Raw genomic sequence first — 13,070 nt, forward strand, 5'->3', positions numbered from 1 at the left:
GACATTGCTCATGCCTTTTTCTCTATTCCTCTAGCACCAGAGTGCAGGCCACAGTTTGCTTTCACCTGGAGGAGAGTCCAGTACACCTGGAATCGACTGCCCCAGGGGTGGAAACACAGCTCAACCATTTGCCTTGGACTGATCCACGCTGCACTGGAGAAGGGTGGAGCTCCAGAACATCAAGTGGCAAGATGGTCATTACCAAATCCCAATGGATGTGATCAACAAAATAACAGCTTTGGCCTCACCATTTACTAAAAAGGACCACTCAAAGCTTTTTATGGAATGTTGGTTTCTGGAGAACACATATTCCATGTTACAGTGAAATTGTGAAACCTCTCTATGAGGTGACCCAAAAGAAGAGTGACTTTGAATGGGGTCCTGACCAACAGAAAGGTTTTGAGCAGATCAAAAAGGAGATTGTGCAGGAAATGGCCCTTGGACCAGTTCGAACACGGCCAGTCATCAAGAATGTGCTTTATACTGCAGCTGGACACAACAGTCCCAACTGGAGTCTCTGACAGAAAGCACAACAAGATACAATCTGACACTCCCTTAAAGATACTTCAGGCATCAGTCAGATATAATTTCCAGTGGTGAGCAGTAAAAAATTTCTTCACCTGCCTTCTACCCTGCAGCCTGAAAGCCATTGTTTTTCAGATAGTGCTCTCTGCCTGACACAGAGGGATAGCAGAAATTTTCTTAATATCTGTTTATTTAATTCTAGCTGTACTGTCCTGCTCCGACTACAACACATTCTGTTCCAACAAATCTATGTCCCATCAGGATAATAAAAAAGCAAGGGGAGGTGGTGGTGAAATAAAGAAGAAAAGAAAGAAGAAAGAAAGAAGAAAAAGGAGACCAGCATAATGTGCCTCTACTGAAAGCAAACCTTTCATTAAACTCACTGAAGGATTTGCCTGAGATGGAACTGAAAGGATGGCATAGAAAAAGGGCTGTTTAGCTCCCCATCAAATAGTTGGACAATGCTTCTCTGAGTCAATAAAAGTTTGTATGCTTCCATTTATTCACTGCAATACTTGAGAAACAGAGAGGAAACAGCAAGGGAATATAATGAGTTTATTTCTTTTGCTTCCCACTTTAATTAGTTTTAAATCTTCTCAGATAGACTTTGAATGTCTTCTTAATAGAGACAATATATCTCCCACTTGCTTGCTATAACTAAGCTTTTATTTTGAAATTAAATATAAGAATAAAGTTTAACTTGCTTATTCTATTTGATTGTTCAGCTTCCACATTTGATTTTTGAAACTGTTATGACTGAACCTTCCTGCCTAATACTGTTACAAAATACGTAGGGTAATATATGTGTCCTATTAATTTTACTCTCTTGGAAGAGAATGGATATCATTAAAATTCTGGTATTACACAAGTGATATGACAAACAGCAGGCTCTGAATTGGGAAAACAATCTCTGTGGATGTGGTGTTATTTTCTCACTGTCCTAGAAAACATCAAGTTCAGCTACTGCCTCCGTTACAACTAAAAGGACCCCCTTATATTGACAAGAGTTCACCAATTCAGTTATACTATGTAGAGCTGTCCAATTATACTTCTTTCTTTCTCATAAGAAAAAAAAGACATTTCTAATGGCCTGCTGAGTCAGATAAATGCTGGTGCATGTCTGAATCCAACCACAAGTTCATTATCTTTCATAATCACAGTGAGTGCAAACTACTCTATGAAGTCATTGAGGGGAGTCAACTGGCAGAAGAAAGCTGGAATCAGCTTGACAGAAGAAAACAGAGAAGAAGGTAAGGTTAGGTAAGAAGATAAAAGTAAGAAGACTAAAAAGGAGGTAGATGCGGAGCACAAGACGCTCAGAGAATTTTCTTTACAGTGTTTAGTAGCTTTTGCAAAGACCTTTCTTTCATATTTTGCCTACCAGCAAAGAACAGCTGTTTAAGATGTTCCTTAAAAGGGTGTTCCTGACTCTGTGTCACTGATACTTGGAAAGAAATCACTGCAGTTCTGCTCTTGGTTATACACAAAATTATAAAATGGGTCTGTGATGTCTGTGGTATTCAGATAACAAAGAAATCATTTAAGTGAATGCCATATGGTCAGACAGGCCTCAAGTGAGTGAAACCACGGGAACTAATCATTTGTTGAACAGGGTTATAGGCAGTTGGACCATGGAGGCCTATCACATATTAAGGGTTGCTGGGTGGCTGACCTACACAGGTGCTGGGGATGCTGGACTATCCAATTCTGTCTGGCCCAATTGCAAACATGATCTACAAATGTGGTAGTGAGGATCAGCTCCTATACCAGAAAGGCAATCCTGATCACGCCCTTTTCCCTACCAGGGAACTCAGAAGGATTTTGGGAAGACTCTTGCATACGTTTGTCAAGTGCTGAATTCCTTTCAAGGGTTTCTGTAAGTATCAGTTAGGAAAGGAAATGAAGGCTTTCCCTAATCTCTGTTACTGCTACGAAAAGCTGTAGCCTTTTCCAAATGACCAGCTATTATCGAGCATTCTGACAGAAATGAAAATGGCACAGTAAAGAGCAATCAAAGTAAACAAACCCCAAATTCCCAAGCAGCTATTTAGGTGGAGAATGGTAAAAACTATGTGTTACCAGAATGGAAAACTAAACAGTAAGATGTTAATTCTTTCTAGCTTGTGAGACTACCTTTGTGAAAATATCTGAAAGATCATGCAAGCACTCTGATAACTTTGTATAGCAGGTGCCAAGACAGGAGGAGAGTCATGCAATAACACCATCATATGATGCCAATTGCCTAGCAGCAGCAACAGAATAATGTTGTTCTAATTTTATTTAATTGACCTAAATTAAATCTAGAGTTATTATTAAGGTAACTAATGAAAGCTTACACAAGCTCTAGGTGTATTTTGAGACCAATCCTCCTCTTAGCTGGGGGTCAAAAGCCTATTGACTTGCTGACCAAAAGAAAAGACAACTGTACATATTTCAATACACGTATCTCATTATAATGCTGCGTAGAATGAGAAGAGCAAATAAATACAGCCTACAAAACATCTCCTTTTTCATCTTCTGCAAATACAGAGGTATCAGCATAAGGTGTAAATTTTATTAAAGAAGTGGAAAAATCAAATCAGGACTACTTGGAGAGAACTGGCACTAAAATTTGGTGGATGCCCCCAGATCTCCATCGATTTAACAGAACTGCATATAATCAAGAGCAGAGTCAGACCTCATGCTGAGTACACTTCAGTTCCCATCACTTCTGATAGGAAATAAAATTATCTTTAACAGTCATGGTGTATGTCATAGCGCTGAAACAAAACCATCATGTTCTGTGTAAGTCTTATTTCTTTGGGTAACAATAATCCATGCTGCTCTCAGCCGAAAGTGAAAAATCTAGCAGAAAAATATATAACCCAATGGCAGACTCTAGCTGGGAGTCTTGATCAGCAATGAGGGAATACTCGAATGAATGCCTGCAGATTAGGAGTGAAACCTAATAATAAAGCAGGATGCAACACCACATGAATTATATTCCCCATCGCAGCATATCATCACTGTGACACATCATGTCTAAACTTCCAGCGCTTTCAGCTCTGTTTAAAATGGTGACACAGCCACAAATCAAGGGAACTGTTGATAGATAAGGAATGCAATTGAGGCTTTTCTCACGCTCACATGTACAATCTCAGTCATGAGAAAAATCTGCTCATTAGAAAATCAAAATCTCACTCCTGGCTATGACAAGGGACACATCTAATGGGAGAATAGGGAGGGGAAAGGTTTTGGAGGTAGTTCAACATTTACTCACTGTCTGAAGACATAAAAGGAGGGGAAAAAAGATGGAGAAGGAGAAGAGGAAAAACACTTCCATTTAGAGAAAGAAATAGTTAATGGCATGTCAAAGCAAGATGAAGCCAACATGTTGCTGCTGTGTGCCTGGTTTAATTATATAACCCACAACATGCAACTGCAGATATTAAAGGATTTCTTTCCAATAGCTCTAGGGCCTCACTTGTCAGAGGCATATGCTGATGTTGCTAATGCTCAAAAGCTGTTGTATATTAACTGTAGACCTAGTTGTGTCAAACCCCTTTACATTTCATACTCTTTTTTCTTAGTCATGGAAAAATCACTACAAAGGTAAGACAATTACACTTTACAAAACCTGACATAGAAATAACAGAAAGTAGGTAAAGCTTCCGTTCTTTACTACTCAAAGAACGCACAAGAAATGGTTTTGCTTCTGATCACTGATGATATCCTGTTAGTCTCCAAGAAAGAGAAAAAAAAAGCGGCTAGCACTAACTACAAGATGTGCAACAATGTTTTGAGGGAGGATTCAACTTAGACACATCAGACAGTGACAGAAACAGTTTGAACTAGCAAAACTGAAAATTATGCTAACTTTTTGCTTCAAATTTGCCAGCTGCTCACCATGTGATAAAGAGTAAATGAAGATAAAGTGACATGCAATATAACTCAGTCATTGTGAAGGGCTCTGAGATGTCGAGATGAAAGGTCATAAGCTAATGATTATTCTTCACCACATCCATCCAGCACATTTATTTGAAGAGGTTCCTTCACACTCATAGATGGCCAAGGGAATTTTCCAACACCACCGAAATAACAAGGAAATCCAGGTAGCGATAACACAACCTGCTTTCCTGCAGGGTGAGTTCTTCTGGTAAATTATACATTTGTTTCTCCAAATTTTTCCTCATCTTCAGTGCTAAAACTTAGCCAATAATCAGAATATCCTCAAATTCCACAGCTGAACAATGAAAGTAATTTAACCTAGGCTTTAGAAAAAAAGTCCGATGGGACATGAGCACTAATGACACAATACCTGTAAGAATAGTTTCAAAAGTGTTGTTTACTTTTTTTTTCAATTAGTCTCAAACATTAGATTGCTTTTGTAGTTTGGCAATCTGCACTAAAGATTGTATTTCACTGAGTGAGAGAACAGCTAAAATCAACCCTGTGACTCAGAGGTACCTCTGAGCCCCACACTTGTCCCTCATGGAGGCTGCTGCTAATGGAGAATGTAATGTTGGGATGCTTTTTTTGCTTGCTTGTTTGTTTGAAGCATGAAAGCACTGTTTCGTGTGTTTGAGTTGCAAATATCATCTGGTCAGCTTGGTTCAGGAGGAAGACAAACAATGGGTTCACACTGTACTTACACTGAACGGATAATTAGACACAAGGGTTTTTTTGTCATTTCCCCAGCAATTCAGGTAGACACACAAGTGTGGTTTTTTTTATCTTGCTGTAGGGACATAGCATAAAATGAACAACATACATTTCTATGAAATTACAAGCACAGTTAAGGTATCTTCTTCAAAAATCCTATTACGTCAGTGCTTTGTAATTGCAGGCTTTTTAAACCCAAATTAGCAAAGATTTAATTTATCCATCACAGTTTATCAGTCATTGGCCAAGTAATCCTTGAAATTTGAATATATTTTTATATATATAATATATATAATACGTATATATATTTTTCCTTTCGACAAAACCCCTTAAGTGCTGCATATAATTGGCAAACTGTATTTTCAGTTTTGAAACATATAGCACAGACACTAAATTCCCCTCAGGACTTATACCATATATTTCTATAAAACAAATATTTGAAACACTGGACCAAATTTTAAGAAGAAAACAAAATACTATTAAGTATAATAATAGCTATCAGCACAAGTATTTAAGAAAATGAGTATTTATAGATTTGATCTTTGCCATCAGTTTATGCAATTTTTTTTTTACTTTATCTGATGAAAGCAAAAAACTACTTGTGGGGAAAACAATTAGCATACAGGAAAGAATTACTTCGTTTAGCAGAAAGTTAATTTCTTTTCTTAAGGTAGAAGTATGTGTAATCTTCCTGTTTCTCTTGAAATGTAATTCTAAGTTGCCTTCATAGTAGCACAACTTGTCTACTCTTACCAGCTTATCAAACTTGTCAAACAAATGGCCAACAGACTTTAACCTGAGTATTAATAACTCCTTGCATCTCTTTTTTTGAAAGCATATCCCTTTCCTTGTGCTAGCGCTGGTGCTTTTCTGACCCTGCAAAAACCCTCCAGGCAAGGTGAGTGTCCAGCAGAACTGAATCAGATTACCCTCGTCTCAGGGTAGCCTTGTGCTGGCCAGGGAGAGAGGAAAATAAGCTGCCAGTACAGCATGGACAGTGGAATCTAGGCAATCCGTGCTCAGGTTAGGACTTCCATGAAAGAGTACATGCCCCACTGGGCAGGTAGCATTCCTTCAGTTGTCAGTCAAGACAGAGTATATAGTAAACTGATTCATAAAAACAGTGAATTCTGCTCAAAACCAAGTGCTGTTAGGAATAATTCAATGAATAGGAGAGAGGAAGGCAGGGCTACCACAATACACACTATACAGCTTATTTCCTTATGAGTAAAATTATCACAAAGGCAAAAGAGAAAAAATTACGATTGCTTCAAATCAGAAAAGAGTTAACTGCATTTCATTTCCCCATCCAAGAATCCAGACCAACGAAGCTAAAACAAGGTCAAACTAATGGGGTTAATCCATGTGCTACTGCCAGTCATTCTCAGTGTTCATTTCTAATTTCTAGCAAATTACTGAGGCATAACTGAAAGAACTGTCAGTCTGTGGCTTTTACAGAATATCATAACTGATATTAATACTGTACTTCAGGTAATTTAGTTGTCAGGATGTGACGACAGTATTCAGAAAGTATCACACTGCAAAAAGTATCACACTGCAAAAATGCAGTATAAGGTTTATTAAGATAATTGTGTTGCCTGACAATACCTATGACACTTGATGGTGATCAGTAATTTAGCGGATTTCTCTTACAGATCCTGATCCTCCTCCTACCACCACATGTTCATGAGTCAGTGAGCCAAGGAGTATCGCATTTGTTTCAATGGAGCACTCTGGCCATCTGTGTCAACAGCCATGCTTTGGCTTTGAAAATCACCCTCTGCAACCTCTATTACCAGTAACGATGATGGTCTTCAAAAGGCAGGAGGGATGAGTAGCGTGAGCAGTACAGAATAGTGGAAAGCAAAAACTTGCTTTCTTTGGTATTCGGAAAGTGTCAGTTTTCTGAGTATCTGTCTGGAAACAAAATACCATCCACAAACACAGCTCATAGCATGACTGTCTATTACAAAGCTAGACACCTCATGCATTAGGTCTAGCAGTTTGGTCAGGAAGGCTAAGAACCACAGGACCAAATAAGGGAACTAAAACAGACTCAAACACTATAATGCGGTTATTCAAGATTCACATTTAAATGAAGTAATTATTTATTAACCCTAGCAGTCATCTGCCATCAATGGAGCTCTCTCCTAATATTTTTAACACTTGGTAAAATATTCTTCTAATCTGATAGCTGTAAATAGCAAGGTTCCTGAGTGGAGAGTTTAACTATACTTTCACATTTATTCTACTGGGAATTGTAGTTTCAACAAAACACCACATAATGTTTTGCTCTTTACAGCTTTTGCCTCAACAAGGTTAAGGGCTTTGCGAGGAAGAAGTCTCACACCTCAGCAAAGGACTGGTGTCTCCCATCCAGCCTGCAGCACTGGAACAAGAGAAAAAAAGTTTTGCCCTTTTTTTGGCTGCACATGATAAATCACAAGGGTGGCCATCTCTCTTGCATGCATCAGCACATCACCCAGCCTGAACTGTTAAGCACCACCCAATTTGTTTAGTGCTTATTAAAATTGCAATCATATGATCATAATCTTCTTATGTAATCATATGATCATAATCTTCTCTCAAGTGAATAATGACAGGATGAGAGGAAATGGCCTGAAGCTGCACCAGGGGTGGTTTAGACTGGATATTAGAAATATATTCTTTACTAAAGGAGTGATTGGACAGTGGAACAGGCTGCCCAGGGAGGTGGTGGAGTCATCATCCCTGGAAGTATTTAAAAGAAATAAAGATATAGTGCTTAGGGACATGATTTAGGCACTGAATGGGTAAATTAGATTGTGGTAGGGGGATTTAGGTTATAGTTGGACTTGATGATCTTCAAGGTCCTTTCCAACCAGGATGATTCTATGATTCTCTGAATACATGCATGGTGCATGTCCAAACCAGAAATAATGCCCAGTGAAAACAGATATGCCCACATTGTGCAGCAAATAGCACATATACTTTATGTATTTTATAGCTGTCTTAACACTGTCATTCACTTTTCCACTTTTCTAAAGGAATATAGACTACCTGAATGCATACTGGTCTTCAGAGATCTTAGTTCCAGTCCAAGGAGCACCTTATCTGTGTAGTTGGTTGTAGACTGGTTTCTAGTATCCTCTCATGACTTCATGACTCTCTTGGAAGGGAATGAGGGCTTTGCCATGGTAGTGGTAGTTCATACTAGCACTTTCCTGTATAGTTTCTCTAGTGAATAACAACACTTCAGCCCAAACTGTAGAATTTATTTAAGCAAGGACAATAATCAGGTCTTTTTGTGCTACATATGTGCTTTCTTAGAAAATCAACCTAAGAACAGGAAAGCTCAGGACACTTGGGTTAAGAATTTGATATTCTGACTGTTCCTGATCTCTAAAATATAATCTCACTGCTCATTACAGGGTTTGCTGTGAAACAAACTTGCAATGCAGCACAAAGGTGAGAGACCAAAAACCAGCTGCTTCTCAAGAGTCTGTAAGTTGTAGAAGTGCAAGTTCTTTTTTGTTTGGTTGGTTGGTTGGTTTCTTCAAGATTGATATTTTTTGCCGCAGGCAGGTACAAAAAAAGTTAATCTTCAGTCACCCACACAGTGGCAGTATTGCTGCCCTCTCCTTGTTATTTCTGTCTTTTAATTGCATAATTCTGCACAGTCATCTCTACTAATAGAAAACCTTTCTCCATATGACACAGTGCAGCCATGTAATTTCCATAGCAGTTGTTTTTCCACTTAATACCTTTTTCTATGGAAATTCTTAGCAAGAACTAGTGAGAAGAGAAAAAGGTATTTATCTTGTTTTCAGGGAACATTAGTACACAGGAACTACACCTGCTAATTCAGCTATTTCTTGTTTCAGGAAAAGGAAAAAAGTGGCAACCTGGACTAATAAAGAGTTAAACTGGCAGTGTCAGCACAATCAAGATTTCCAACACAGGTTGTTTCCTCTACTAGTTTCAGACAGATAATAGTGTCATTAGGTGAGCTGGTAACCTGAAAGCCTGTCCCCCAAAAAACTCTTGAGAACCATTCCCTGGGGCCGAATCCAGTCAAACCAGAGCAAAGCAAATGAACCCCGACCTCTGCTGAAACCAGTGCAATGCAAGCAGAAAAATTTCCACTTACATTGCCACTTCACATTGGGATGGCTCACTGGATGTGATTGCTCAGTGCTAGCACAGTTGGACAGAGGTGTACAGCAACCACACTAGGAGGACAGACACACAGCCCTGCTACCTCCAGCAAAAGGCTACCTCAGCCTGCTGTCCCTTCCAAGAGACTTGCATCAACCATATTTGCTTTTTCTGTTACTCATAGCTCAGAGGAACTCACAACTGAGCACAAAAGTGTGGAAGAGTGACTGGAACCAGAAAAATGTGGGATTTCAGCTTAGTTTCAGAGAAAAACAAAGCCTGGAATTCAGTTCCTTCTCCCAGTTGAGACAGACCTGGAGGCCTTAGGCAAGTCACTTACTATAATTGCACCCATATGACTTTCAACATAGATAACCTGCATTCTTATGCAGTACTGTTCTTTGAAACTAAGCATCAGAGGAATTAAATGGAACTAGAGATACACAGAAGAAGGAAATTAAAGGTAAACCTCTTTACAAACAGGGACATACCTGAAAGGACACACCTTGCGTTTTTCAACTGTAAAATTATGCTGACGACTCTCCTTTTCTCTACTTTTATTTGTCCATGGAGTCTAGAAGCCACATAAGCAGGATGATCTCACCACAAACTGTGGTGACCTGTCTTGTCTGTGACATCAGCCACCAGCTATGATTTAAGCCTGCTGATTGACAATACTATCATCTTAGCAAACAGTGAAGCATATCTGGTGTCTATGCCATGACAGTCCATTAAGAAATAGGTTCCTGTAGGTGTTTTAACTGATTTTAAAAGGAAAAGACATCTCCTTGCCCCAAAATATGTTTATTTCTTGAATGCTGATCTACTCCAGAACCTGAGAAAATAGGATACAGCATGTAGACAGAAGCCTTTATAGTGCAGAATTTTTTTGTAATACATTCCAAAGCATTTATCTCTGGTGTGAAGTCTTTTCCAGTACATCACATCCAGTTACATCTGGAAACCTTTACAGTGGTCAAGTTTTGCATTATCATCTAAGACATATTTCAAAAGGCTGTTCAATATCGAGGATCAAAAAGATTTTTCTATAACAAAATCTCAAAATTCAGGTTGCTATGAAGATAGAATAATAGAATAATTTAGGTTGGAAAAGACCTTCAAAAAAGACTTTTTTAAAAAGTCCAACCTTTCACCTTACTCTACCATGTTCACCCCTAAACCATATCCCCAAGCACCATATCTAGACAACTTCTAAACACATTCAAGGATGATGACTCAACCACCCCTCTGGGCAGCATATTCTAATGCCTGACAACCAACAACCCTTTCAGAGAAAAAAAAAATCCACTAGGATTCCAGCCTAAACATCCCCTGGTGTAGCTTTAGGCTACCATGTAAATCAGCTTTTACTATGTATGAGTAAAGTGTATGTAAGTCCACACAGCTAGGATCAAGCAGCATATACTTTCTATAAGACACAAACAAGGAGTAATAGTTTTAAATGAAGCCTTAAGTGTAGAGGTATTGCAGCTTGCAGGTACTAGAGAAGACAGCCCAATAGCTAAAAATTGTAATTTTCAAGGCCTAGTTTAATTTACAGTTGTTATTAAACTCATCCCTATCTGAGTGAGAAAAAGAAATACACATTGAAAATAATTTGTAAATATTTTAATTGATTGTGGATGGAATTTATTAAATAGAAGATGTAAATATAAGTTACTTTTTGTCATTTTTTTTTCTTTGATATGCAGAGTATTTTTCAGTTCCTTTTGCTTACATTTAAACCATTCAGGCTTCAAGGTAACAGCTCTCTGTCATCTCCAGACACTTGAGTAGTAAACAAATAAAACTGAGAAAACCAAGTAAGGAGTGGAACTGGATATTTGGCTTTGTAAAACTGATTGGCTAAAGACTTTTTCATTCTTTTTACTGGGGAACAGCTTCACTTAGATCTGAAGGTAGACAGGCAGTCTTCCTTGTAAAATCCAGATGGCACACAAAGAAAAAGGGAGAAAGCCTTATACACATCCCCTCCCCCATTTTAGAGTAATTTTAATCTACTTTAAAATCACTGAAAAGCACTGGGAAGCCCTGTGATCCTTTGGTTCTTTCAATCCATCTGTTGCAGCTTCAGCCCTAGCCCTGGTGTCTGCTGTTTGAAGCTTTTGAAGTATCTACAGACTGGGCTGACACTGCCCTCAGCAACTCAAGGGAGGAACCAGTGCAGAAGGACAAAAAAAGACTTCTGCTCACAGCCAAGTTTTGACTTATCCATCAGCTTTGGTCCAATTCAAAGCTACTTCCAAGAGCTTCAAAGTGCAGACACGGTGGCTGAGACTGAAGTTGAATGTGGAGATTTTAGGATCCAGGACTCAGTAACATCTTCCAACATTAAATTGTTAATGGATCAAAATAAATTTATAGAATTATATATATACTCTCACTCCTTTTACATCCCTTTGAAATCTACTGATAAAATGTGCTCTAGAATAGGTAGACTTTTGACAATAAACAATTGTTTAATTGTGTTTCAGTTTAATTTAATAATCTCAGTTCTATCTGTGAAACAAAATGAAAGTTTAATAAAAGATAACTGTTTGCCTCAGGTACTGAGTAAAACTGGCCTTGTGCCTCACTGCTCAGTTCAAGGTGAGTCACTCCTTTCTTGTATTGTTAGACACAGCTTTTCGAGGTATTTAAATCCTACATTCAGATTTATGCACACCTCTGGCTCAGTATTCCACTCATATTTCTCAGGGTTTTTTCACCACCAGAACACACAACAGTATTTTGAAATGTTATGTCATCAAAATACACTAATTTAAGTAAAGGTCTTCCTAGTAAATACTAGTGGCAATTTAAAGCTAGAGATTTTCCCATAATCTTATCCTGCAGAACAAGCATGGGAACAGGATGTTCTGGGGAAGGTGTCTTTGGATGCCTGTTGAATCTTTGTTCTGCCTGATTCAGAGCAAGAACTTGAACTCTAGTTGTCATACACCAGCAAGACACTGTAGCCCATCAGGTCAGCGAAGAAAAGAAAATGCTCTTTTTCTGCCTTCTTTTTTGAAGTGGCTTTTCCTTAAATTAGGAAAATAAATATTTATTTGTCCAGAAAAAGGGAAGTTGATGCTACATTAAGATAGCTCTGTAAAATGTGGGGAGGTCAGGTAGTATTTCTCTGTTCCTGTGACAGTACACTTCTTGTATGAGGTGAAACTAGTTCACGAAGAGAGATTAAAAACTCAGCCTGGGATACCACAAAACTTGCTGATTAGTCAGTCTTCTGAAATATGGAGTAAGTAGGTGTCTCAAGCAACTGGATGCAGAGGGAAGAAAGGAACCCTGCCTTTGTGTGCAATGTCTTTGTGACCTCTTAGTGCCTGACTACCCTGCTGACTGGCCAAGAGGTATTCAGAACAGATCTCAGCTGTGTCATTCATGTATAGAAGCTTTCTAGCTGTGGAGAAAACATGAAGGTGTGTGCTGGCTGCTCTGGTTTTTTCCGCCTGTGGGCTTTATTGAGCTGTGGGGCACCAAGATGCTGCTGGGACCAGTTCTGTGGGTTTTGTCCATTTATTTTTTTTTTGCTGTGAAGAGAAGAACTAAGAGCTATTCAAGACTATCTTTATTGTAGTGAGGCAGTCAAACCTGGATGATTCTTGCAAAACTTGCTGAAGAGCTGAGAAGTGTTTGCTCTTAAGGACAGAAGTGCTTTTTTCACTTGTCATCAAAAAGGCTTTTCTCATAGGCAGAGAAGTTATTCAGAGCAGTCTCAGTTTTTATGATCCACATCTGGAAAAATC

Source organism: Chaetura pelagica, unplaced genomic scaffold (assembly GCF_000747805.2).
Source record: "Chaetura pelagica isolate M959 unplaced genomic scaffold, ChaPel_1.0 scaffold444, whole genome shotgun sequence".
NCBI classification, from domain to species: domain Eukaryota; kingdom Metazoa; phylum Chordata; class Aves; order Apodiformes; family Apodidae; genus Chaetura; species Chaetura pelagica.